The 27,348-nt window shown below is 41.6% G+C and overlaps 1 protein-coding gene across 6 annotated transcripts in view; it reads right to left on the bottom strand.

Annotated features, from left to right (window-relative positions):
- The window catches only part of LOC120443960, a 38,350-nt gene extending 17,442 nt beyond the window's left edge, over positions 1 to 20,908 (bottom strand). For 2 of the 6 annotated variants that reach the window (XM_039623417.2, XM_039623418.2), the window contains exons 1-2: positions 19,919 to 20,898; positions 10,732 to 10,773 (exon numbers count right to left, since the gene is read on the bottom strand). The gene's annotated coding sequence lies outside the window, so the exon portion shown is untranslated. Of the gene's footprint in view, positions 1 to 10,731; positions 10,774 to 19,918 lie in introns of all 6 variants that reach the window. The other 4 variants (XM_039623419.2, XM_039623420.2, XM_039623422.2 and 1 more) reach the window with 3 other exon arrangements.
- Between the last annotated feature and the right edge of the window lie 6,440 nt (positions 20,909 to 27,348).

Raw genomic sequence — 27,348 nt, 5'->3', positions numbered from 1 at the left:
TTATAAAAGCATATAAAATTTCCTATTTAACTTCCGGCATGTTTCAGCACACACATATAAAGCCATAGGGATATATAGAGTCGGGTCTGACATGGTAAGTCTAAAGAAAACATATCCGTGACAAAGTAAACCACCTCCAGGTGCAACCAACAATAATAATACTTTTAGTAGTTGATTTTTTTCCTTCACTTTCCGCTTTTCTGCCATGGTTTTGCTCCGCATTTTTCATTTTTTTTCGCAGTTTTTCCTCACGGACTTGCAACTGAGTTTTGGCTTTGATGGCACAGAAGATGGCAGAGGCACTAAGCGAACGACAAGAAATTGAATTGGGCTGCAGGTGGCATGTGGCATGTGGCAGGTGGCGGGTAACACCTTCTCCCCACCCACCTCCTTTGCCGCCCAGCTCTGCAGGATGTGTGACAGGCTTTTGAGTCGACTTTTTGCGGCACCTTGACAGCCGCAGGATTTAGCGGTCCCCAGTCGGGGCTTTAATATTTAATAAGCTGACTTCGGTCTAGGCAAGTTCAGAGCAGAGCTAAGCTAAAATACCCCATTGGCTCACAAAAGGAAAAAAAAAACCGAATGGCAGCAGCAGCAGCAGCAGCGAAAGCCGTCTTCAATTATGCAAAAGAGGCGTGGCGTAAAGGCAAGTTGGCCCAGACGGTGACATGGCCAATGAATTGGGGGAAAAACAAGACCAAGGCCGGATGAAAATTATGCAGTGGTGTGGCAGATTGCAAAAGGTTTTATTCTGTGGCAAAAGGTAGCAAGAAGTTGGTGGTCTGGTTACTTAGTATAATCCGGGGTACGAAAACTTAAACCAGAATTAAATTTGTTTGTATATTTTTTTCAATTTTTGTTCCGAAATGTGGAATACCCTACCAGCACTTCTAGCCGACTTTAATCATCAACAGAGACGTCTTGCTATTTAGCACATCACCCCTAATTATTCACTTCGTCACATATTATCACGTAATGCCTGCCAAGTTTCCATGTTTGTTGGCCGGCTGAGTTCATGGCGGCGGATATTTTAGCACACACGACTCGCCTTCAAGGACTCGTGTTTTGGCTTCTATATGGCGTTCCATCTTGGTCTTTGGTTTTTGGTTTTTGGTCTTTAGTATTTTGGCCTTTTGTCTGGGATTTTGTTAGGCACGTCCGATGCTGTCGCCCACGGTTCATATGCACGTTTTTGCTGTTCTTGGGCGGCCAAGTTTATTGTTTGTTGTCGGCACATTAATCATAATTTAACGATTAGCGCAAGTTTTGTTTATTAAATATTCTTCGAGACAGTCGAGTGGCGAGTGTGGTTAAAATTTATGGAGCAACAGCGACAACGTCGCCGATGCCACGCGTCGATATGCCACAAAACTGTCATAAATTGCAATTATTTTCACAAAAGGAGAAACAACAATTTATGCATCGCTGTTGCTTTAAGCAAATTTATGGTTCACTCTTTAATTATGTCGCAGACGAAGGGCGTGGCAATGAAATTTGCATATTTTGGAGAACATTATTGCATTTCTCTACACAGTCGTATACGAAATGTTGGGCCGAATGCTTCAAAATATGTGGCGCTGTTCTTGTTTTATGTCCTCAGAAGAGTAAGGCAATAAATGCCCAATTTTCCCCTTATTCTGGGAATTTTGCACACTTTGATCAACGTGGTTTTATTCTGAAAATGTCACAGTCGCTTTCATTTTGATGCTAAATTCTTATAAATCAAAAAGGTTTGCTTAGATAAAAGTAAAGTTGTGTGGTGTGTGAAACTTTACTGGTGATTAAATAGTTGAGAATTTTGTTTAGCACTTACACCATTTTCTATCCCTTAAACGCGAAAACAATTTATTATTTGTGCATTTTAAATGAAACACATATGACGATTAACCGATGACTTATTGAAAGTGATGAGCCACAGTTTTTTTTTCCCAGATATGAAGAGAAACAAACACTGAGTGGAAGAGATAAAAAGGCAAATGCAAATTTCAGCGGCCTTCTGTTGTGAGATATTTAGCATTTGACATTGGTATATTTGTTTCAGCCAGGGATTGAGGAGCGATAGAGACAGATAAGGAGTGTGTGCGGTGTTTACGGTGTCGGCTGAGACTCCGACACCTCGGCTATCTACTACTATCTGCCTGCTAAGGTCAGCCACTTGGGCCAGTACGAAACTAATTGATAATCAAACAATTGTCCACAGACACACACACTCTCGCCTGTTCGTCTGTTCGCCTGTTTATCTGCCTGCAATCGCTAATTAGTTGCATTGTCCGAGACGAGGTCAACGCTGCGTATGCGCAATGTGCAAATATGGCATGGAGAAGTGTGATATGGCGCAAAGAATATGCGGTTCACATGATCACTGCACTGCATTGCACTGTAATCGCAATGAGAACGCACAAGTTCAAGTTTATTACGCATACGCACCGGTGCCGAATGGTCGAATGGTCGAATCGAGAAGAGCGCAGAGAGCACAATTCTAATTCTAATTTATTGATGCCAGTCAATGCCATGGCATGCCTATAAATGTAACTCAAACAGTTTGTATCTGTACCTGTGAGTGTGTCTGTATCTGTGAGTGTATCTGTATCTGTAGCCGGCCGTGACAACAATTGTTGTTGCTTTGGCTGCGTTTTAGCAATTTGCAATTGGTTCAAGATCAGCAGCAAAAATCGTTTTGGCTCTGCAGCAGCATTGCGTGCAGAACGCACGGGGGACAGAAGGAAATTCAGGGGACGCGGTGGTGGTTAAACCAAAGTTTGGCCTTGTGACAATTGATTTTCGCAGCCACAAAGAGCGACAACGGCAGCAACAACATTGCTGCTGCAATGATTATAAAACCAACACCAGAGTGAACCACTTTGGCATCCACTCTTGTGGTTGAAGCCTGATTCATAATTTATTCTTAGCGGTGGAAAATAACAATAACATTAATGACTCAAAATGAAAACAGCATTTAAAGCCAAACAAGCACTTAAAATGCGCTTCAACAATAACATTTAAAACGAACACTTAAAAGAGTTTCTTACAAATGTGCGTAATGGAGTAGCATCACTACAACTTAACATCTTAATAATCCCTATGAATATATAAATGGACAGATTTGAAACTATTTTAACTAATTGCGGGATTATACTGCATTATACAGTAGGTTCTTCGATAAAGGGCATCGAAGATCCATGGCAATGTTCCAGTTATTATCAGAGCTGACTTCTTGAGTCATTTGAGTCGCAGTTTGACATTGCGGTTGCCGTTGGAGCAGCAGCAGCAACAGCAGCAGCCGCAGCAGAAAATCGCAACAGCAACAGCAGCAGCAGAGAAGCAGAAGCAGCAGCAGCAGCAGCAACTACAGATGATGAGTGCACAATCGAGGCTGCCAAGTTGCTCAATGCTATCTCATCGCAGTGTGTCTCCTTGCCCGCTCGCCTGCCGTCTCGCTCTGGCATCGTGTTGCTATCTCAGTTGCTGCAGCTTTCAGGGTCTCTGGTTCATCTAAATAAACAGAGTCCGTATATTACGAGTATACATATATATACAAATTCTGTTTTAGTGTGTTATGGCCTGGCATTCGACGACTTTGAGAACTGTGTTTGCCGAATGACAGCGCTCGCTCGTTGATACCATTGGAACCTATATAGATTATGCGAACAATATCTGAAATTACTGCATAGTAGAACGCCCACCGCCCACCGCCCACCGCCCACCGATGGGTGGCCAAACACTTGCACTTCGAGTGGCGCACACTGAAAAGTTCGACTTGCCAAGGCTTTTATACTCGTTCATACATATATAGGCCCTCTATCCATTGGCTTGATAAAGTGGGCAATGGCAGGAGGGCACACGAACATCAATTTTCATTTACTTATGAAAATTAATAGCATTTCGCTTAACTTGCGCTCCAGTTTTCCCAGCCAGGAGCAGATTGAGCGGCCTCAAAAGGGGTGTGAGAAGTGGGTGGAGTGGGTGGAGTGGGCGGCTCCTGTGCGTGGCTAGCCATTAATCAGTGAGAGAGAATGTTGCCACAAACAAAATTAAATTGCTGTCTGCAGCTGATGGAAACCGTCTACCCCTCCGCCCTCTGCCCCTTACCCATCCACAAGCTGAATTTTCTTTATTTTATTGCCACTTTTATGCAAAATTTCCCTTTTTTTTAATTATCCGCTCTTGGCTTGACAATTTCATTAAAACATTATTAATTATTGCATCTCGCATTTAATATAATTCTGCCCAATATCGAATTGCAGTCATAAATATACAATTTGATTGCTTTTTGGACTTGGCAGAGAGTTTAATTGGTAATACGAATATTAAAGAGAGCGAAAGAGTGAAAGGATTTTCACAAAATTTTAAAATATTAAGTGGAATTTCTGTTGAGCCCATTGTACGTAATATTGTACGTAAATATGAAATTGAAAATATATTGAATTAAAATGTATATTATTATGGAAATAAGAAAAAATAAAATGTTGAAACAAATTAAAATGGTTTTTATTACAATGATTTAATAAATGCATATGTGTGAAATGTAAGCGTGTAAGACTAAAAGAAATAAAATCTTTAAACTTTAATTCAACTTTAACGTTGCTTTGTAGGTCATATGTGATTTCCCAATTTTGTGGCATAAATCAACTACATTTCTGAAGATCCTTTTTAGGCCCGCTTTGAGTGCCGCGCAAACCTGAAGGTTGCGTAACTCTTCCCACCTTTCGATGGCTCAAGCAGAGCGAATCGCAAGCAACAAGTTGCAAGTTGCATGTTGCCAGTCGGTGCAGTCTTAACTGCCGATCCCCTCATGATCACCAGATGGTTGTTGGCCAATGTCAATCAAACACATGTGTGCGCGAACTTGACTTTCAATGCGAGGCGCACAAGGCGAAAGCTGCGCTGCTCTGCCGCTCTGCCGCCGTCGACTGCGATCAACGAGGCGCTGCAGCAGCAGCAGCAGCAACCTTGACCCGGTTCTTGAAACTGCAATGGCAGCAGCAGCAGCAGCCGCATCAAGCCGCAACAAACATCAGCTGCAGCAGCACTGGTGCAACATTGAGAGAGGCTGACAAACTGGTTTCGCGTTGTGCCGGCAAATGCAGCGCTTTTTTTCGGTTTTGGAACCGCGCGCATGCGCACAATTCGCAATGCGTCAACACGCATTTGTTAGCTCGCTAGTTGTACGTGCACCGAAAAAAAGTGTCAGAAAACATAAGCATTGAACAAAAAAATATACAAAAAATTAATGACAGATTTACTAGCAATAAATGCTCATATAAAATCTACAAGAAAAAATAAACAGTACAAAACTATCATACTAAGAATCATATTTTTATAATTATAAAAATACTTTAAAATGATCTATACTTTAAAATATGTAAGGGAATATATAAACTTTTTAGTAAGAAAATCTACAAACGAAATATTGCCTTTGAAATTTCGCTGCTTTGGCTTATTATTGATGTCTTGATGTGGCAATCGGCGATGGTCAACTGGAATTGAAATTGAAGCGGCCACTGGCGACTTGCGATTCGCGACTTGCCCACAATGTCCACCGTTCGGCATTGAGTGGCTGGCTAAAAAGCAACGAGTGACGTCATCCAGTTGTCAGCAGCGTGTTGTTGCTGCAGTTGTGGTAAGGAGAAGGTCGAGGTTAATTAAGTTGTCTTTGCCAGTGGCAACCTTGTTTGTTCGCAGTTGCAGTCTTGACATTTTGGCCCGAACCAGTCGCCCCTCTCTGCGTGTAATTCATTAATAATTGTGTCATCTCCTTGCGTTTTACCAAGCATTTACCTGCATTTCCTTCATGCCTCTGCTCCGAACGCATTTTGCTGGTTAATTGCTCTGCAATTTGATTAAAATTAAACTGCATTTGCGGCTCTTCGCCAGTTGGCAAGTTGCTTCAAGGGGCATTCCCTTCCGATTTTCTTGATTTTCCTCATTTCCACTTCTATCACGTTGCTGCCAGCATATTTTCTTATTAAATTCCAACGCGCAAACGTGAGTGAGAGAGATGTCCTTCCCCCTTTTTGCTCCCTGAACGAAAGCCGTGCAAATTTAGTCACAAATTGGTAAAGTGAGTGCAGTTGAAAGGCGTCAAGTTGCTGCTGAAGGTCCCTATACACACGTGTGCACAAAAGCAATCAATGCCATGGCACCAAGTACGAAATGCACTTCAAGTGGAATTTAAGGACAAAGTTTGGGTTCCCAGTATTTATTTTAATTTGGCAACGCAAAGTTAACGAATCACAAGAATTGTGCATATAAATCTAAAAATGAGAATAAACGTATGCTACAAAAATGGGTTTCAGAGTTTATTTAATGAAATATTCTGGTTTCTAGAAACGCAAACTTACAAAGAAACTCTTTGTCTTTGGAAAGTTGTCAAGGGAATCATGGAAGCAGAACCTTGGTGAAAAAATACTGGTACAATAAAAAGCACCAAATGCATTGAATCTTTAACTCTAAAAAGGGGTTTATACTTTAATGCCAAATATTTTTGCCTATTCAACAATTTACCTGAACTCTTTGCTTAATTATTCGATCAAAGCGACCGCTGGCCAAAAATAAACGTAAAAAACCCCACAAAGGAAGCAACAAGTGAACATCAATGGCCACCCTTAAAAACCCCGAAAAGAGCAAAAGGGAAATCCCGCAGAGAAAAAAAAAACAAACAATCTTTTCCTGCTATTTGCTTAATTAAATGCGCAACGTGAGGGGAAATGGAAAGGGAAAAGGGCAGGCGGTCATCAGATAGAACGCAAAGCTCAAAATAATCAACGAAAAATTCCAGGGAATGGGAACGAGAGCAGATAAGTAAGAGTGTATTTGATTACAATACATTAATACGAAGCGGCAGCCGGCGAAAGGTAAAAAACCATCAAGGATAACGCCGGAAAAGCCACGCCAAAGAAAAGTCCTTTTGCAAGCAGTCGCAGCCGCAGCGGAAAATGCCGCAAAAGGGAAAGGTGCAAAAGGTGGAAAGCGAAGTGCCAGAAATCAAGAAATAATAAGGCGCAAAAAATGTAAGTAAAAAAAATGATCAGCTATGCAGAACATTAAGGCTTTCTTAATAAATAACTTTAATTTAACTTTAAAATGGACTTTACCCATAATTTATGTAAATATAAATTGCCTATGGCTATGTTTTGTTCAAAAAATACAAAAATATCTCAGAATAAGGAAAAGACTATATATTTCCATTTTGAATGCAGACAATGTAGTTATTTTACGCCCAGTTTCATAATTTTTTGCTTAGCTATATTTTAGGGTATTTTCTAGCAGTGTAGGCACGCTAACAACCAGCAATATTTGCGGGAGCACCAACAGCATCTGCAGGTAAATCATTAAGGCTCCAACTGCGGGTCGGACTAAGCTGTAATTAATGAGCAAGTGGAACATCGTTGAGCCAGGCGTCGAGCAAATTAACTTGAACTGGCGGCCCAGGTGAGTAAAGGGATGAATAAGGGGGGTTGGATGGGGGTCGAAGGTTGGGGGTTCAAGTGCAATTAAAGCAACGCCGCATTTTGTCTTGTAATCATCTAATTTTTCCCCCCTTCCTTTTTCCATTGCTGACGCGGGCAAAAGAAAGCGGAAACCGCACGAAAGTGAATATAGAGTAAACAGAAGAATTTCTCAGGATTGAATGGGGAAAAGTCCACTTTTCCCTTGCGAAAACTTGTTAGGTTTCAAGGCATTCCAAGGAGAATTCGCTGCTGCTGAATTGATTGGCATAGTTCAGCCAATCAATGAAGTTAAGATGCAATATGATCTAAGATTATTTCGAGTTCATTTTGCAATTAAACAGATTTTATTACCACAAGAATGGATTCAAATTAATAACCTCATAACTTCGAAGGCCTAGGAATACTGTTTACTCGAACTTCTTAATTAAATCGCATCACCTTGCCCATCAGAGTTTAATTAAATGCATACATGAATAGTCTTAAGCCATCTAATTCGATTCCAGGAATGGTTTATTATACCGCTTCGATGAATCGCAATTAATCTGCAGAGAAAATCGATTGAAGGAGAACCACCTAAGTTTCAGTTCTTGCCGCAGGCCTTAGGCCGATCTTGGTATCACATTGAGGCTAATCTTACTTCTGATTTCCACGTTTTCCATTCATGGAAACCCCTTTTGATGCTACCCCCCATGACCTTCAGTTGCCACATGCTTATTAAGCTGTATCTGAGTCTTTTGTTGAGAAAGCCTCAAAGTTTTCACGCCCCAACTCCAGTTAATTATTAAGTAGAATACACAAATTTATGGTGAGCACCGAGTTGAAGGTAACATAGCCCCCAGCCACGCCCCCCTCCCGCCCCTCGACGAGTGTTTGTTGTGTGCGTTGAGGTGTAAACGTGCGGATTAAGTGTCTCAGTGTCTGCTCCCGGCCTAGAAGATGTATATCATTGGGCTTTCGAGAGGGGGCGTGGTGGAAAATACATCCCCAGTTTTTCCTCTTCTTTAACCACACGAAATTTCCGCTTCGCCCTTAAATTTGCTAATTTTTGTTGCTGTTGTTTTGGTTTTCCTTCTCCTCAAGGTGAGCGTTGAAAAATTGATGAGATTTTCTTTGCTTTGGTTTTGAAGCTAAAGTTTGTCGACACTTGAACTTTTCCATCCCGCTGTTGGAGAGGATTTTGAAAAGGAATTTCCGCTCAAAGGGCAAGGTGAGCAGAGGAATAGGAAAAGAGTTTTCTATTTAGATAGTTCAATTGGCGTGGCAAGAGCCGAACAGGAAAAAAGCAGTCTAAAAGGAAAAGCCGGAAAAGAAAAACTGTCATAAGAATGGTGCCTGGGTTAGGTACAGTAAGAGCCAAGATAATAGATAATAAAAGTAGAAAATACAAAATTAACGGCTAGTGGTAGATAATAGATGTATAAAATACACTTTTAAAGGATAGTGGTTTAAAGTTTATCACAGCAATAACATGAATTGCTCCTTCCTTTGATTATGGTTATAAAAATTAAAGGAAAGAGCATTTTTGATATAGGATAATAATTTAGGGGAAGGTCCCAATAGAGCTATTATGTGTATTGCAAATGTATATGCTCACATTCATTCATATTCATGCAGGAGCTTCAGGCAAGAAAACAAAATAAATAAAAATTCTGGACATGAATCTATAACGAGACTGCCTAAGCCATATTGATTGAGGCTGGAAAATAAAGCGACATGCAGTGAGAAAGGGACCGAGTGAAGGGGAAAGTGGACGGGGAAAACTGAGACAGAGTTGACGGAGCACTTGGGAATTGCCAGCATTTCTCCAGCATTTCTCCAACATTTCTCCCGGGCGCAGCAGAGTATGCAAGGAAAAGGAAATAAACGACAGTCGCATGCAGGAAATCAAACTTCACTTTTGATTGAGTTTCGTTTGGAACTCGCTCGTAACCATAAGCCGATTTGCGGTCCCTTTGGAACTTTGCCTTTCTTTCAGCTGCTTTCCACGATTTTAATTGAATTTTTATTCCGACCTGCTCTGGATTTGCCCGTAACCAAAATGTGAACTGAAGCTTCAGTTACTTAACGGGTTAAAGGGACATTTGGCATGCCAAGGATATTTCTATATCCCAACGGCGCACACACAAATGAATATCAATGAACCGTCATAAAAGCAGCATCCTGTGCAAGCGAGAGAGCAACTGGCAATGACAGGACTGACACGTAGGCAAACATTTAAGCACCCAAACACAACAACAGATGCAGGCAAGCACACACACAAACACAACAAGCTCAAACACACACAGGCGACGACTCACAGACACATAAGATTTACACTTGACATGGGGCCATGGGCGTAGGGCAGGGCATTTAAAGGGGGGATGTTGCCTTTCAGTGACAAAATAAAATGAAGTGTGGTAAATAATGTAATGTAAATAAATATTTTCTTAGAAAACTCCCAAAAAGCAAATCAGAGAGAAAGTCCCAAAGAGTTGCGCAACCCAGGTGCCACATTAAACATTCACTTCTTTCGCCCCTAAAGGGTCAGCTTTTCTCATCCCAATGAATCGTTCTGACCCCCCTTAGCGACGCTCCTCTTTGGGGTTCCTATGACGAGCACGCTCGGGTCACTTTCGCCCTGCCAATGACATGTGATTTCAACTAATGACAGCTTTTCGGGGCGTTTGTCATCGCAACAACAACAGCAGCAGCAATGGAAAGTCGGAACCCAAACCACATTTCGACCCATCACGGACTGAGAGACAGACTGACAATAACAAGCTTAAAATTTAATGAAATTTTCATGTGCTGGCTAGAGTTTCCTTCCAACCCATAATAATCCAATCCTGTAACACATGGCGTATGATTAATGTGGCAGGATAGACCAGAAAAAAGGGGATCCCAGAAAGTTGAGCCTGTCAATTAGATGAACTTTTGTCAAATATTCAAAAGAAAAACTGTGAAATTGTTTAACCAACACTTTCATATGTGGAAAAGCACAGACAAACATGTTTGTTTTATTTGCTTTGAAAATTGCCAGCATCTGCATTTAAATGGGACTCCATTTTCTTGCTTTAGTAACGGCTGCGTTCTCTTTATTTTCCTTTCCATTTTGCGTCCTTGCGGTGTCAATATGTATTTTTGATTAGCTTCAATTTCATGCGTTTTTGGGTCACGCCTCTTGGCAGCCACCCAGCGAACCCGAATAAAAACTTTGAATTTGCATATGCAATAAATTTTTAATGATCCCTAATGCAGAGCATACGCCACATTTATTTGGGGCACGGAAATTTCCACTTACCGATATGTATAACGGAGTGTTCCTCGCCTTTGAACATGTCAACTGCAAAGAGAGCAAAGGAGTATGTGATTAGTATATATTTGGGTTCTTTCATGGTATGTAAGGGTTAGGATATACCATCCATGATATTCAAATAGATCCATAACATTTTGTAGCTTGCATATTTATATTTTCTTCCATTCCGACACCCATCATGTTTGTGCCATGTGAGAGCACAGGCTTGAAATGAAAATGTTCTAAACACTTAGTGCCAATGGCCCAGATATCGTTTGCTCACTGATGCATTAAGTGATGCACTTCACACCACATTCGCACATTCACACAAGCTTCTCAAACACTCACACACACAAACGCGCGAATTTTCCGACGCCCTCTTATTGGAACTTTCATCGTTGACAAGCGCTTCCCTTTTGACCCTAAACGCAGGCGCGATTGGTCGCTTGACTGATTGATTGATTGACTGATGGATGGTGGGCGAAATGGTTGATTGGATGCATCAATTCGAATTCAGATTTAGTTGTCAATTGGGTCGTGCACTCCCGCATTGACACATTATGATGCCGGACTTCTTCTTCGTAAATAGCATACATTTCTGGGCTATGAGTAACTTGCACTTGATTGGATGTTATATTTCTGCATTTGGTTGTATGTGTTTGGATAACGTCCTATCCTAACTTGAAAATAACATTTATAAGTAACATTTTCTAGTACTGTTTCTAGCTGGTTTCGGTCTGCAATTCAAGGCAACAAACGCGGCCTCAAATGTGACCTTTTGTTTGGCTCGCCGCCACAAAGTATTATCCTCACACTCGTTCTCTTGAGCCGACGCGACGTTCCATCCTCCGCTCTAATGTTAATGGCTTGTCTTGGCATACAATTGGCCGCTGTTGTTTTGTTGGTTTCCCTCCCACAATGTTGGCCTAATTAGCAGCTCAAAGAGAACGGCCATTTGCCGCAGTCACAGTCACACTCATACACACCAGACAACCACCGCTCACATGAGCATTAAGGATAAGCCAAATGTTGGCTTGCATTTATCACGCATACGCCGTGTTGGCCAAAAAACCACTTTGTGTGGGTAGAGACGGAAAGTGCTAAGGAAATGGTGGCGGTGCGACTAAAAATGTAATTTTGGCATTAGGCGAGCTTGGCAAACATAAAATTACCTTGATTAGAAACTCAAATGTGGCTCATGCCGAATAAACCCGGGAAAAGGGAGATATGTGTGCCATGGGGATCTGGCGATTGCCACGTGGCCATATACATATATCAGCACCGACCTAAGCCTAAAACGACTTTGGCCCGCTTCGCAGCCACCCCCTCTGCTTTTGGGCCAACCTCAAGCCCATATATCAACGTGCACCTGTGCCAAAAGGGGCTGCGGGGCAATGGGAATAAAGCCAGGCCCAAATGATGCTGCCTTGGGTGTTGGCCGCCATCTGAGGAATGGCTGAGGTTTTATGTCTGGTGTGGTGGGCGTAGAAAAGTGGGTGGTGGAGTAAGTGGCACAGTGGGTGGGAGTGTTCTGCGGTGTGAATATCCACATTCATGCATCGCCTGTTACCTTGAGGCGGACCAAGTCGTAATAAAAACCAAGCGTCACACATAAAAAAGCAAAGAGGCGGAGATAAAGAAAACCTGTTAAAAGTCGACATGAAAATGCACTATTGGCCATTAAAATATATGTGAAAATGCCATTAATAACTTTATATTTCCTTATTTAGTTTTTAGAGTGCATATGAAATTTTATAAAATATTAAACTGTTAAATAAACATATTTATACCAATATACATTATAACTTTTATTATTTAGTTTCCACTTAAATTATTTCTTATAGCCTGTAGACCACCGATATATTTCATACCCTGACTGAAGGAAACTTGGTCATATGGGTGAAAATTTGGCAAACTGCTGAGGCATGTCCTCAACTTCCCACTTCCTTTCCCGGCACCATTCAGTATCAATTACATAACATACGTGTGTGTGCGTTAGCGTTTAGTTTTTATGTTTAACCATAACAAACACCGAAATGGTAGAGAAAAAGGTAAGCTGGAAAGTCCTGCAGTCACAAGGCTAATCAACGAAATGGCTGCTGCCTTTTAGATGGCCAGCATATGGCTGGCTAACCTCAGCTGAACTCTGCCTCTGTGCGGCACTTCAAGCTTTGATTAGAGGGCGTGGCATGATTGATGAACCATTGAATGACCCCCAGAGTACTGCAGTAAATCCCTCCACTTGTCCACGACTTTGTTTCGTGCCGGAAAACTTTGAATGAAATGAGTGTTGTAAAGTTTTGTGCCACCCCTTAATCTCTTTTCGCAACATTGAAAAAATTTGCAATGCAGCATGAAAAGTGGCACAAAAGCCCTGACGGCAAAGTTTTTATTCGTTGCTCTCTTTTCAACAGCAGCTAAAAATTAAAATGAAGCTAAGCAGCAGCTGCAGCAGTTTGCATAGCCGGGATTCTATCGCCATTCGGGAATGGCATTAACAAACTTTCAGGTCAGTTAAAAGGCAAAGTTGCCAGCACTCAAGGTGAGTCAATCAACAAAAGGATTTCACCCATCTGAAGCTGTTTTTATTCACGGCATTTTTTGGCGGTTTATTTACTGTCCCTTTAGATGTTTAAATATAAGAACTGAATCAACACCCTTTGCAGTTTATTGGTGAGTTTCATAAATTTTATAATACGGATGCTAGAATAAGAAACCTCTTTGTAACTTATTAAGAAATTTGGACCAAGAACTCAAGGGTACTTTTACTATATGCAGATCAAACATACATATGTTCTCATTGAAGAGCACTTTCAATACAAGCTAAAACCCCTCGACAGCGCCAATCAACATCGCTATGAGCCAGCAAACAAAGCACTTGAAGGGCTCGAAATTCGCTTGGCTTTGTCATTAGGCGACAAGTCGAAAGGACATACTTGAACGAGTATGGGCGTACTTTCTGAATAGATGTGGAACCATATTCAAAACACGCAACACTTGTCAGCAGCAGGCGTCGGCAATCATTCAACATGAACACACAACCGGGGAAAACAATGAACTGCACCGAAAAAAATACACCCATCAATATTACGATTATGGGAAATACTATGTTAAAAAAAGAGCATTTTCTATTTTTTCATAAATTTTAGTAATGCAATCCTTTTTTGGGTGCAAGAACTTTATTCCACATTCACTTCCCCACTATGAATACCTAGTACGGTATGATTGTTCACTTCTGTGTGCCTATGAGTTCGAGCGAGATGATTTCTTTAGTCCTTGGCTTTGAGCTGAGCAGTTTTTCTGCTTTTCCAGGGCTGTCATCATTAAAGCATCCCCCATCGCAGCGTTGCCTTTTGTTGCTCCTGTTGCTTACGACTTTTAGTTGCCGCTCGAAGGCATTTGGCACATGATTTTGGTCCTGCGAGCAGTTAACAGCAGTCCTTAACACTCATTCCCCCACCAATATATTTCTGTGTGCACGTTCACGCCTTAACACCTGCAATGACTTTGTTGACAGCTGAGTGGGTTGAAGGCTGAAGCCAAGGAGGGAATTAGGAAACGAGCTGCTTATTATCATATGAGCCATTTTATGGATAGATCGTCGGCTGTGAGTGTTAATTTAAATTACTAACTTATGATAGAACCAAAAAGATGTATTGACCACATTTGTATTATTCATCATCTCAATCGATTTCAAATGTGCCGCCTGAGTATTTGTGTTGCCTACTTGTGAGCGCAATTGGGGTACAAAGGCAAACAATTGCTTGGAGGTCGACTTTCAATTGCCTGGCTAAGCCACCAGAGTCTGTTTGTATTGGTGTTCCTTTGTTTGTTTGGTTGGCTTGCACTTCACTTAATTGAATCAGTGTGATTGACATGTCTGCTCTGCATACATATATGTATGGATATGTATGGACTGGCTTCGAATTGTGCAGAATGTGTGTGCTCAGAGATGATCTCTGGCCAGTTGTGTGTCCTCTAGAGCAGCATTCACAATGTTCATCAATTATCAACTAAGAAGGACGCAACCAGAGGGAGTCCTCCCTCCCATCAAGAGCACAAACAGAAAAAGCAATAAATCTAAACAAAAGGCCCACCGGGCCAAAGCGAATGATATGGGAGGCCAGCAAGGACGTGGTCATAGATTACGGCCATGTATTCAGCAGCTAGAAAGTCTTGTTTATGACCACCTTTACCCCATCCCGTTGTTAGTTTCCCTCTGGTAAAACGGAGACCAAAGGCCAATGAATTGGCTCCAGATTTTTGGTTCATGGCCTGCTGAGGCAACATACGAGTATATAGCACTCCGTACATATGGAGCTGCTGGATTTTGGTATATATGACTAAGAAATCCCTGATTTTTGCAATGTTTTTCCTTCGCTCCAAATTGGTTTGGGCAAAAAGAGAAAAGTTAAGACCAACCAACTAACCGGCAGGCACAAACTACATGCTGGCACTTTTTTTAGACGTTCAAAAAGGCAATATTCCGGGGAGCTTGGGTGAAAAGTGGCAGTGTTGAAGCCTTGTACAAATACAATTTAAGTAAAACAAGCTTGGCAACAAAGTTGGAGCAGTGGAAAATGTTCGCTTCCCTTTACTCTTATTTTACTTTACTTTTTTCTACCATTTTTGTGCTCGCTCTGCATTTTTGCCCTCAGATGCAGTTACATGTGTGGAGGGAGGTAAAGGGAGAACTGGGGATGAAGAAAGGGTGGAAAAGCCAGGAAAATGGGGCGCGGAGTGTGAAAAGAGGCGGTAACAGGAGCGAAAGGAAGGATCAAAACGAGTAAAAAGCCAGAAGGACAAAAGCGCAGAAGAAAAGCGCTTGCCAAGGAAAACTCATTGATTGCAACACGCAGACAAGAGAGAAGGACACCGAGATGATGGGGCAAATGGTGGAGGGGGGGGGGGGGGGGGGGGGGGGGGTGTGTGCGGCCAAATGGGGGCGGGAGTGGGCGTTCAAAGGCGTTCACATGGCAAACATAAGTCGCACACTCAAATCAATAGCTTTGACAGCTTGGCATTGTTTGAAAAACGAACCGAAAGAGTCAAGCCAAGAAAGGAAGGTTGATCGAATAAGAGATACACAAGTGCAGGGGCGTGGTGACGGCCTTTTCCAAGGGGGTGAGTGAGCGTGCTGCCCCTGTGTGTGTGTGTGTGTGTGTGTGTGAGTGTGTGTGTGCCAATTGCATTCATTTGACTTGACTTGGCTGCCAATTGTCTCGTTGCAATGGAAAATTTCTGCCAGACGTCATTGAAGAATCGAAAACACACATAAAACTAACAAACCAAATGGATAGAAAATCGAAATTCGAATGCAAAAGAGCTTCTCTCGATTTGAAATCAAATTTTTTATAAGAAACCAGATAGCTTAATTGTAAAACAAAGCTTGGATTTCAAGGATTTTTCCTTAATTTCTGTGTGTGTGGGTAATTGTGGTTATATTTTCGGAAAATTTTAGCCACCAGCACGTGCTATTTCTGCACATTTTCTTCGCATCTGGCAAAGGAAAAATAAATAAATAAAATTAAGCAGATGAGTAATGCAAAATAAAAGAGACAGCCGGCAATGAGAGCAAATGGGCAAAGAAAAGAGAAAAAAAACAAATTGTTCAAGGAATGCAAATTGCAATTACAAAAGGCAGCAACAAAAATCAGCTAAAGCCGCCAGACGACCCAACAACAACAACAACAACAGCCATCACATCAACAATGAAATGGCAAAGTAAAAAGATAAAAACTACCTTGGCCCAGTATTGAAAGCGCCTATAAAACTCATCGCCCCTGTGTGTGGGTGTGTCTTATGCGATACTATATATGTTACTATATCCGTGCATATAGCAGATACAGATACTCGTGCAGGAACCAACTGATTCTGATTCTGACTCTGCTTCTGCGGCAGCAACAACACCAATAACCAGTCAGAATAAATGTCGTTGCACACCATCGAAATACCCCGCTTTCCCCTTCCCCAATCCACGTAGCAAAGTGCATTGAAGACGTGACCAAGTCGCCAAAAAAAACACAACCAAGTCAACTTTCGTTTCATTTCATTTAAGTTTCAGTGCAACGTGGCGTATGGTTATTATGGTTCTGTTTATTACACTGCGAGCAACTGGCATACAGTTTGGCCATCTTTGGCTTGGAAATTATATATTTGAAGAAGACATGGAGAATTACGTAATAAGTTTATACATAACTCATTTAAAGGGGACTAATATATTGCATTTAGAAGTTGGTCATACAGTTTTCAAACATTTTAAAGCTCGTGAATCTTTTTTCCGTGTGGCGAGCATAAAACTGAAGAGTTTCGAACACGAGCACAAGGACGGTTGATCAGGGGTGTTCAACAGTCTTATCAGTGACAAAGTTTGCCCAAGCCAAGCACTCGACATATTTGTCGACCAAAGATTGGAGGAGGCACCACCAGCCAGCAGTAGACGGCACAGAAAAAGTGCAAACAAAAAATATAAAAAAAAAAGATGGAAAATAAGTGAAAACCTGGCCAACCTCAATGCTGTCGCTGCAGCCTGATAAGACACACATACTCGTACTGTGCAAATTGGCCAAGTCATAAAGGCGAACTCAATTTGCTGTTGATCACGTTCCTTTTTAGCCATTTCCCGCAGACCAACTAGTGCAACAATGGAAATCTTTTTATTACCAAAGAAGTGGGCCAGCCAAATAGAAGAGTAAGGCTAAAAGAAATACAATTAAAATTATTTATTAGCCAGCCGACAACAGAAATTGGCCGAGAGAAGGGATGAGTTGATTGGGAGGCTGAATTTTGGACGATGGGCTGGGCAGCGAGAACTGGCGCACATTTGGCCATGTCTTTTTGGCCAATTGCCAACCATAACAGAGCGGCAGTGGCAGCAGCAACAATGCGACCAAGTTTTGCTACGCCCATTCTGTTGCCTTTTTGGCTTCTTGGTCTAGAGCTTATTTATGTGCGTTGGCTGCAAAATATGGCGCAGAAAATATTTTCCTCTATTGCCAGCTTTTCATTTTGCATTTTTTTTTATTTGCAGCAGCAGCAGCAGCATCTTGTATATTTTTTTCTGGCTTATTTACTGCACAAGTAGCCAAAGCTAATTGGGTGGCCATTGAGGGGGTGGCGCGCTGCCTGAGTATAATGCATTCTGCATTCTTAACAATGTTTATGGATGGAAAATATTTGTTCGCTACTCGTATTGCTGACATGGAGAGGCAGTCCTTCAAAGCAGTCCTTCAGTCCGTAATTTTCGCCACTAAATCCGCTAACTTTACCAATTAAATATAAATAATTGGTATATTGATTTGGTGTTGTTTAAGGCTCGGAAATATTGTGTGCCACGATTTAATGTATTCAAATGTTTGATGTAAAATAAACCTGAAAGAATTTCTTATACGAACCATGCATTCGTCACCATTGAATCTAGAAATCTCTCGTGTTGCTGGACAACTGAAAATGCAATGCAATCACATTAGCAGCGGCTTCGGTTTCTTCGGCGTCTCAGCCTCAGCAATTCTTATCAGCAGAAAAGAAACAAGAAGCCCGAAGAACGAAGACCGAAGAATGTTGAGCCAAAAAGTTTCAGCAAGCAGTGATAAGTTAAGTCACTGAACTCGATCTCCACAGAAGCACACAACCCACGGTTCTTATCAAGAGCGCGTATTATTTACTTTACCCAATATTTTCGGGGCGCTGTCTCTAAAATAATTGCCAAAACACGATGGTTAAAGTGAATGCTGAATGATTGACAAGTCGTGGGAACGATACTGAGATGTGTATCTAAGGAGGAAGGGCATCGCAGGACAAGACCGGGGTTCAATTACCTGGCAACGGGAAGGTAAACGAGCCAGATAATAGATTCGGCGATGTGAATAAACTCATTTCTCTGCTGCACTCGCATCACATCATTTGCCCTGATGTATTACCTCTCCCAAAAACAGATTTGCTAATTAAATGGCAGCCATATATAAGGCGTAATTCCAACAAAAATTAATTAAGGAATTGTCACATCAATCAGGCTGCAAATTATGGCTCTCGTCTTTCTTTTCTTTTCTTCTCTTCTCGTTGTGCACAAGAATTTTTAAATAAACAAATAAAATGCAGAAAATAGATTTATGCCCGTGTGCAGCAAAATTTATGACAGATGTAAAAAATGTCCCTCGTTCTATAATATCTTTCCTTGCACGGTTTCATGTATGACGTTGATTCCGGTGGCAGAAGTGCGATTTGCCATCCGAGAACTCGAGAACTAGAGAACTGAGACTGACCAGCTGCCGGTGGCCATATTCATGGCCCTGACTGACACTTTCACTTATAGGGAAATTGAAAAAAAATAAAGAAAAAATGTGGGAGTGCAGAAAACACTTGCGTTGATAATGAGAAAAGTTTCGTCTTTTTGTTCTGCCTACACTTGTTGTTCTTTCTTGCAATTCTTTCTTTTGTTTTCACGATGATCCTTGGTCTGGTAATGAGATATGCACTCGGTGACTTTTGTTTACAGCGCTTCGTCTTATTTGTGTGTAAAGGGGCTCAAGTATTATTCTTTGTAAAGATCTCGCACTGGGCTGTGGCCAGGTGTTTGGGCTCTGTTCGCAATGGATTCGTTTTCCCGAGAAAGTCTGTCAGGCTTTTTCAATTACCTAACCACCAGCTGGCCATGCTTATTCCAATTAAAATCAGTTGGTCGAATTTATTAAACACGTCTGATCTTAAACCCTTTTGGCTTTTATTCCAGTTGACTTACAAATAATTCTGTAACTTTTATATATTTGCTTGTCTGAACTTTTTCATGATTTTATGTATGACTAGCAGCAAAACTCGTAAATTTAATTAATTTTTTAACTATACGCACACTTAAATTTAAAAAAATTGTTTTTTTGAATAATCATTTTTGATCATTTTGAACATTACACATCTGCCTGCAGCCACTTTAAATATTCAATTTCACAGTTTTAATTTCTGTTCAATATTTTAATTTTAATATTGTGTAAAGAAACAAACGCCAATATTTCTTGTTTACACTTTCCCATGGCCTTTTGCTTGTTCACAAGCAGATTCTTACATTGGCCAACCTGTCGTATGCTTAATGACGTGTGCATAATATAAATATTTTGCGACGGCAATAAACGGATTTCTTTATGTCAGTTACAATCTATTACTCAACAATCACAGAGATCACAAACATTCGTTGTGTACCAACCTTTTGTGAAATTATTTCCTTCTGCCCTCCAGTTCGATTGGCAACGTATTATACGAATGTGTATATATATTATATATATAAAATTCACTAGCACGGATATCCAAAATGCTGCTGAAGTATTCCAAAATGCAAAGTTTACGGAGTATCCAAGACTTAATTTATTTTAACACTTTAATGCGGAACTAATGGATTCCGACTCTTGTACTTGTGTTTAGTTTGTATTCCAAATAAAAAACGAAAATCTTTATAAAATGCACGAAATGTGAGTAGAATTCTCTTCGCTTCTCTCGTTTCGTTGGTTGTTTATGTTTTGGCAGAGATTTATAAATATTTTTGCACTACACTTTGACACTTTGCTTTTCCAGATTGAATATACAATTCAACAAAATGCAGTTTTGTGTTGAGATGGGCAGCAAAATAATCCCAATTGCTTCTTCTGTGTTGCGGTTTTGTATTTGTTGCTTTATTTTTAGAACACGCACTTTTTCGAAGTGAAATTCTTGTTTTTTACATTTTTTTTTTGGCACTTTCGAGTTTCTACCCTTTTGGTTTTCGGTTTATTTCTGTTTCGGCGGCATCACTTTTTTGTGTGTTGCCGTCTATTTTAAGCAGTAGAAATATTCTGCGGTCAGAGATTTAAAAATAACAATAGCTCCACGAGCAGGAAAACTGAATGCACTTCTTGTTTCACTGGCGTTTTGTTTTTTATTTTTTTGGCTCGAAGAATTGGAATTGATTTCCAGTTTCCAGACGCAGAGATGAATTGGCGTTGTTTTGATTTGACTTTGATTGGAGCTGTTTCCTATTTGTGCTGGCGTTTCCACTCGAAGAACGCGATTGTGCTTCAGTTGTTTGGCGATTTCGGAAGCGAGCTTCTTCGGCTGCTCAAGAGTCCACGTTTAACCGCTGCGGCGTTCCACTCACTTCGATGAACATCTTGTAACTATTTTCAAAAAGCGCACGAACGCAGCTGCAGAGCGACAGCCAACCAACCAGCCAACGCCAACCAGTCGGTGGCACAAACCAAAAGAACCGAACCAGAGAGCCGAGCGGAGCGGAACGGAACTGAACGGCACAAGAGAGCTCCACGCTTAAGAGAGCGAAGAAGAAGCGAAGGGGAGCAGGAGCATCCGCGGTGCTGCTGCTGGTGCTGTTGTGTTGAAGAATGTTGAAGAACGCAGATGCTCTGCTGTAACACTGCCGAAGCGAATGCCGAACGCCAGCCGAAGTCACACGAACAACTGGTTGGTGGGGGGCATGCGAAAGAGTCAGCCCGAGAGCGCGAGAGCAAGCGAGCGAGGGCGCACGAAAGAGCGCCAAGCCAAGCCCCACAGTGCAGTTTCCAAACACCCCCTCCACCCACCGAACCACACATCGAACAGCTCACCGCTCTGCTAACCGCCCACTGTTAGCCGCTCTGTTAGCACCGGCCGTTTGTTGTTTTTGGCTGATAGAAGCCATATGTTCGCAAATTTCATGGCTAAATGCCCAATCTAATTGCCCAAAGAAGCCACAGAATGGCATCTCACAGGCCACCCACTTAGCCCTTTATCGGGGATGAAACAGCACTGCATACTCGCCAAATTGGCCTATTTCTTTCAGTACTTGCATTTTTCAATAAGACTTATTTCGATTTTTCGATTTCCAAGATGGTAACTAACGTCAAGTCTAAGCAGAAATTGTATACCTTTATTGTGTAAGGACTCCCTTAACAATGTTTTTTCCGTTATTAGCAATAGTAACTTGTTTTTAACATTACGGACAGTATTTTACGTTTAACCAAACATATTCCAGTCAAAATATTATGTTTTTATGGCACTTAAGCAGGACGAAGAGGATTGATACTTATTAAAGAAAGCTTCCCACCGTGCAATCAAAACTCGGTTGTTCTCCAAGTCTAATTTACGGATAAGTACTGTTGGTCTTGGTCTTACCAAATCCTGGCAAAGTTTGCCATTTGCTTGGGCTCGATTGTTTCTTCCCGGTCATTAAAGTCACTGAAAGTATTAACCGAACAACACAAATAACTATGAACGGACAACAATGAGGCTTAAGCACAATAAGCGCTTATTAAATGCCCTGAATGCGAATCAACTTTCAGCTAAATGGAAAGTGCCAGTCGAGGACGCGGGCAAAGTAGCGGTAAAAACAATGAAAATGCCATGGCCGGAAATTCATGCAACGGAAGTTGAAGAAAAGAAGAAGAAGTTGCGCAAGATGGGGATGCTGCCAATGCCACTTGGGAGCTTCAGTCACCCGCAAGACAGCTTCCAGTCGCCACCCCCTCGGTGCTTTGCCCCTTCTCCCCAAACAATGATGGCCAGCTGCTACTCAATGAGGTTTCCTTATGCAGACTCTCTTCCTGCTCCATTTGTTTCGAATTGCCAGCTTAAAACTTTGTAGTTTTAAGGGAAATCCTATTTGTTATGCCTAACAACTTAATTTACTGCAAGTTTTACAATCCATAACCATAGAAATAAAAACAAGACATACTAATAATATAAGACAGCAATGCGTATTATACAGCTAGCTTAAATTATATTATTAGGCACTGTGTTGATAATATTGTGAAAAAAAGAAGTTGGTCCTTAAATATGCGTCCCTTCTTAAAACTTTCATTCGCCTTTCTTTCCGGCTAGTCTTTCGTTTTTGCTTTCACATCCGTTCGCTCTATATCCAGACTCAACCCGTTTCAAGTATCTTTTTGCTCGCTGTACCATTCCTCCCTCGAGTTTTCCTCGAACTCATCCGCCATCCGAAAATTTTGCATGCCTTGGCAGAAACAAAGCGAGCGCAAAATGTTCTGCCGCCTGGGAATTGAAATGGCTAAGACAAGTGGAGGACAGGACACAGAAGAGGATGCTCTCCGGCCCGATTGAATTTCATGCGAAATGCTTTCGTAGCAGGCGCAAGGATAAAGGATACAAGATGCCACACGAAATGTGGCAGGGAATCAGCAGGAACGGACTGCAATCGAAGGAATTCTAAAAATCAAAAACAATATTCCAAGGCATAAATCAAGGCGGTCTAATACGTCCCGCTCCTTCCAATTTGACAAATGACTGCCTCGGCACTTAGCACGTGCTCTCAGTCAGTCCTGGGAGTCAGTCACTCACTTTGACCAGGCACAAGGACACATATGTACATACATATATGTAGACGGGGACCTTTGCAAATGTTATTTATGGGACTATGGGCGAATGCAATTTGTTGTGGTCAACAAATCGCTACACACGAAACTCTGTTTGCAATAAAGTCGGATGATGGGGATGGGGACAAAGGTTTATTAGTCACTTCCAAGGAATGCGAGTCCCAAATCCCGAGTGGCGATGGCGATGGCGATGGCACCGCCGCAAAAGGTGAAGGCGAGGCTCCAAATATCAAAAACTCTGCGCTAAAAGCAGCCAAAGAAACGAGCTTAAGCCAAATGGCGTTAATCCATGAATTATTGCCTAAAAGCATGCCAAAGCGCATTAAAGTCGAGGGGTGACAATGACATCGAGGAGCTGTGGTGGCGAGGGGGATTCCTCGGGGCGGGGGGGTGAGCGGATCAGGCAGGTAGCCAAAGGACAAGCCAGCAACAAGATATCAATTGAGCATTAGAGGGTCTCGAGGAGCGGGATACTCTCTAAAGTAAACACATTTTTTGTAAAAGGAAGCATAGTCAAGCATAGTCATAGATATCTGATTTTTTTTGAACATTATTTTTTTTAATAAAATATTTTTAGATGTAAACCATTTTTATTTGTCTATATATATATTTATTGTATTCATCTTAAGTTGCAAAACTTAAATACCCCGTATATCCGCCGAGTATTAGGAATGCCCATGAAAGTGCCAATGGAGAACATGAAACATACATTTTGATTTTTTAACTCCAAAAAGACACGGCGATAAAACAGAAAAAAAAGCCAAACGCAAAAAGGCAAAAGCAAAAGCACTGACCGCAAAATAAATAAGAGCCCAACGATAATAAAAAGGGGTAAAGCGAGCCAAATGTTTTGGACCGCACCCATCAGCAGAAGCGGACCAATCAGCCACGCCCCCTCGCTACGGCGCATCCCCCCGCCCTAGGCTATATATGTATATATATATCGCACTTTTCTGTGTGTCACAAGTTTGGAGTTATTCATATCTTTTTTTTTGCAAACGGCTTTTTGTTGTACGAGCATTTCTGTTGTTTTTATGAGTATTGACATTATAATCAACGCCGTTTTCAATTTCAACCAACCTTCCTGGGCCGCACACCAAAAAAATGGGCTTTCCCCTTCCGCTGGACCGAAAAAAACTCCTGTTTACTTTTGGGTTGCTTTCTGCTCCTTTTTATTTCCACTCTTCTTTTGGCCAAAAAATATGTAAATTATAGCTTCGTGTGTTCGTGTGTTTGGGCCATGCGTAAGTCACCTGAGTATCTCACTTTTTCCGTGCTGAATGCTCCCGTTTTTATTGGTCTGGCAGATAGTTTTGGAGCTGAGCTGATGCCAAATCCCCAAGGAATTTCGATTTGAGACGTATTCCATTTCCATTTGGCTGATGGCCAGGCTGGGAATCTTAGTTACAGTTGAATGGAAAATTTTCTTAAGGGTCGTTATGACTTTAAAAATTTTAAAGCCTAGGACAAAAACGTATTATATATAGTATTTAATTTATATAAAGATAACCTATTCATGCACTTAAGAGATATTTTTATTTCATAAAGATTATTCTTCTTGAACATAACCTACCATATATTCGATTCAACAGTTGGCTTCCTTTCTTCCATATATACCTACTTACGGGTCAAGCATCTCACTGGAACTCTTCTGGCTGACAATTAGCTTAAACTGTTCCCCGGGCGACCTAAATCAATATTGGCCACTGACCAAGTCTGGCCATCATTGTGATTTATGGTGCACCTACTCCGCCCCCTGCAAAAATGCTGCAGTTGAGTCAATATTTCTGCAGTGAGCAGACCTATTCGATTTCAGAGCTCCAGCTCCGAATTGTGGGATTTAAGGTGGGGAGGGTGATGGGTGACGGGCGTAAGTTGACCTTTGTTTCAAAAGCAAACAATGACAATGAACGATGTGAAAGACAAACCGAAAGCACATAACCCAAAACCCAAAACCCAAAACCGAAAACCAAATGAAAGTCCAAACGAATTAAGTTATGGTTATTGACATTTAATGCACACATTTGACTTGCTCCCTCTTGGATTCCCGTTGACAGACGAGCTCTGTCCCAAAAGTGCCTCCGGAGGGGGTGGTGGTTAAGTCCAGCTAAGCGTTTAATATGATCCCAGCGAGACTCCAACACATACATATATAATCGTACCTCCAACAAACGACTCCTGCCTCTTGTAAATGTGCCTGCAGCTCTGGCTGCATTTGAATCTGTGAGTTTTTCTGTCCGTTTTCAGTTGGACATTCAACGCCCTGCACAAACATTTTTTTCCGCATTTACAGATTGCAGCAAAGCTGTTGGTAAGATGAGATCTTGCACTGAAGTACACCTTTTACAATTTTATTGCACCAATCTTCGATTACCTGCTTTACAGTATTTGTATACCAGTAAATCGCAGGGCAAAATGGCTTATAATGTGACAGGTGGAAGGCGGCTGGCTTTTCCAACCCTCTAAAGTACAACGAATATATACTTAATCATTAGGATCTATTTAAATTCTACTGCTATTTCCGCTGCATCTTCGCTGTCCCTCACCTTGCAATCCAATCGCCGACAACATCCATCATTACAAATTTTCCATTGTCTTGAATTTCAAGTGCAATGTCTGGCCACCGCCTCCTCCGCCGGCGAACCACCCACAAGCGTTCGTTTGTTTCCCACCATGAGCTTTGTTGTTGTCTGGGTCACGTTGCCCATATAGTTGTTGCTACCTTTTTTTATTGGCCACCCTCAGGGCCAAATCCACCCCCCCTGCCGCTAACCGCTAACCTTTTGCCAGACAATTAGTCTGCGCGCATGCGTCGCCAGCTTCATTGTCAACTTGGCTTTTTGGCTTGTCCGCCAATTGCCATCCGTCCGCACGTCCGTCCATTTGTTTGTCCGCCGGTTTCAGTTTCGCCGTCGTCGTCGTCGCTTTTCCCATATCCAAAGTATCGGGCGTAGTAAAATGTTAATTAAATTCAATTAAAATGCGCTGCGAGTCTTCGACGAAATGTTATTCACATTTCAAGGTTAATTTGATGTGCCGCCTCCAAAGCGCTTTGAAGAAGTGCCAAACTTTACAGCGGTTTTCGGCTTGATTTGTGTGTGCTTGGACCAACTGCAAAGTTCAATCGTTCACTTGGTTCCGCAACATTGGATGTAGTTTATGTGCTTAGTTGACTTAGTTGACGGCTAAGCGAGCTCAAGTACAGAATGGAAAAGTTTTTAATTGCCGATGGCAAAAAGTCCCCGGCATCGAAGGCTGCGATTCTAGGGGATGTTTTGTACAATATATGCATCCATTAAAAGATATCAGCATTTATTGTTGCATTTAACGATTTAATTTAGCTTATTACTAATTATATAAACGACAAACACTTTGTAAAAGTTATAATAATTTAGCAAAATATAAAGGTATTTAATCACAGAGATTCAAAAGTGTACCATTTACACATGCATATAGCTCAGTGATTTTAAATGAAAATATATATGATTTTTATTGATTTATAACACATATGACACAAGTCTGCCCCAAACTTGCATCGATCCCAAAATAAGCTTGTATAGAAATCCATCTGTGACCTAACCATCCAACCACAAAATTTCGAAAGCGCATAGTGACGCCAGTGCGAAGCGAGGATATTAATAATAAATTGACTAAAACAGCATTAAGCCGAAACCGAATTGTAATAAAAATTATTTAGCTGGCCACAAATTGCGGCAGTTGCTGTGCCCCAGATCCAGATCCAGATCCCATTCCCCCCCTTGTCGGGGGTCGGTGGCCACCCCCTGTGGCGTCAGCTGCCACTTAATGACTGAATGAATGGCCAACACGTTGCCACGCGGTGGGCGGTGGGTAGGGGGCGTGGCTTAATAGGGGAGAGAACGGGGCAAACATGGCCAACAAAGCATTTAATGTTTTTATTTGCGGGCGGCAGAACCTGAAAGTGGCAGCCTGCGCTCCTCTTTAGTGGGGCTTTGCGGCAGGACTTGTGACAAAACGGTTGCTGCCCAGGGGTGGTGGGTCGTGCAACATGTTGTTGCTGTGCCGCACGCTTTAAAGGATTTTTCCTAGAATTTAATTCGGGGGATTTGCCCCTAGAAACGGTTTACCCAGCTCTGTAAGATTAATTGGGGAAGGCCGTCAATGATCCAAGGATCAACATTGCTGCTTATTTGGCTTATAATTCGACAATTACCGAAATGATTGTGGGGCTTAGTCTGGTGTGGTTTACAGGTGATTTCAATTGGATTATTCTAATTGATTTTGAGGGAATAGGTAATGC

Source organism: Drosophila santomea, chromosome 2L, assembly GCF_016746245.2.
Source record: "Drosophila santomea strain STO CAGO 1482 chromosome 2L, Prin_Dsan_1.1, whole genome shotgun sequence".
NCBI lineage: Eukaryota > Metazoa > Arthropoda > Insecta > Diptera > Drosophilidae > Drosophila > Drosophila santomea.
This window is presented reverse-complemented; position numbering and strand designations above follow the sequence as displayed.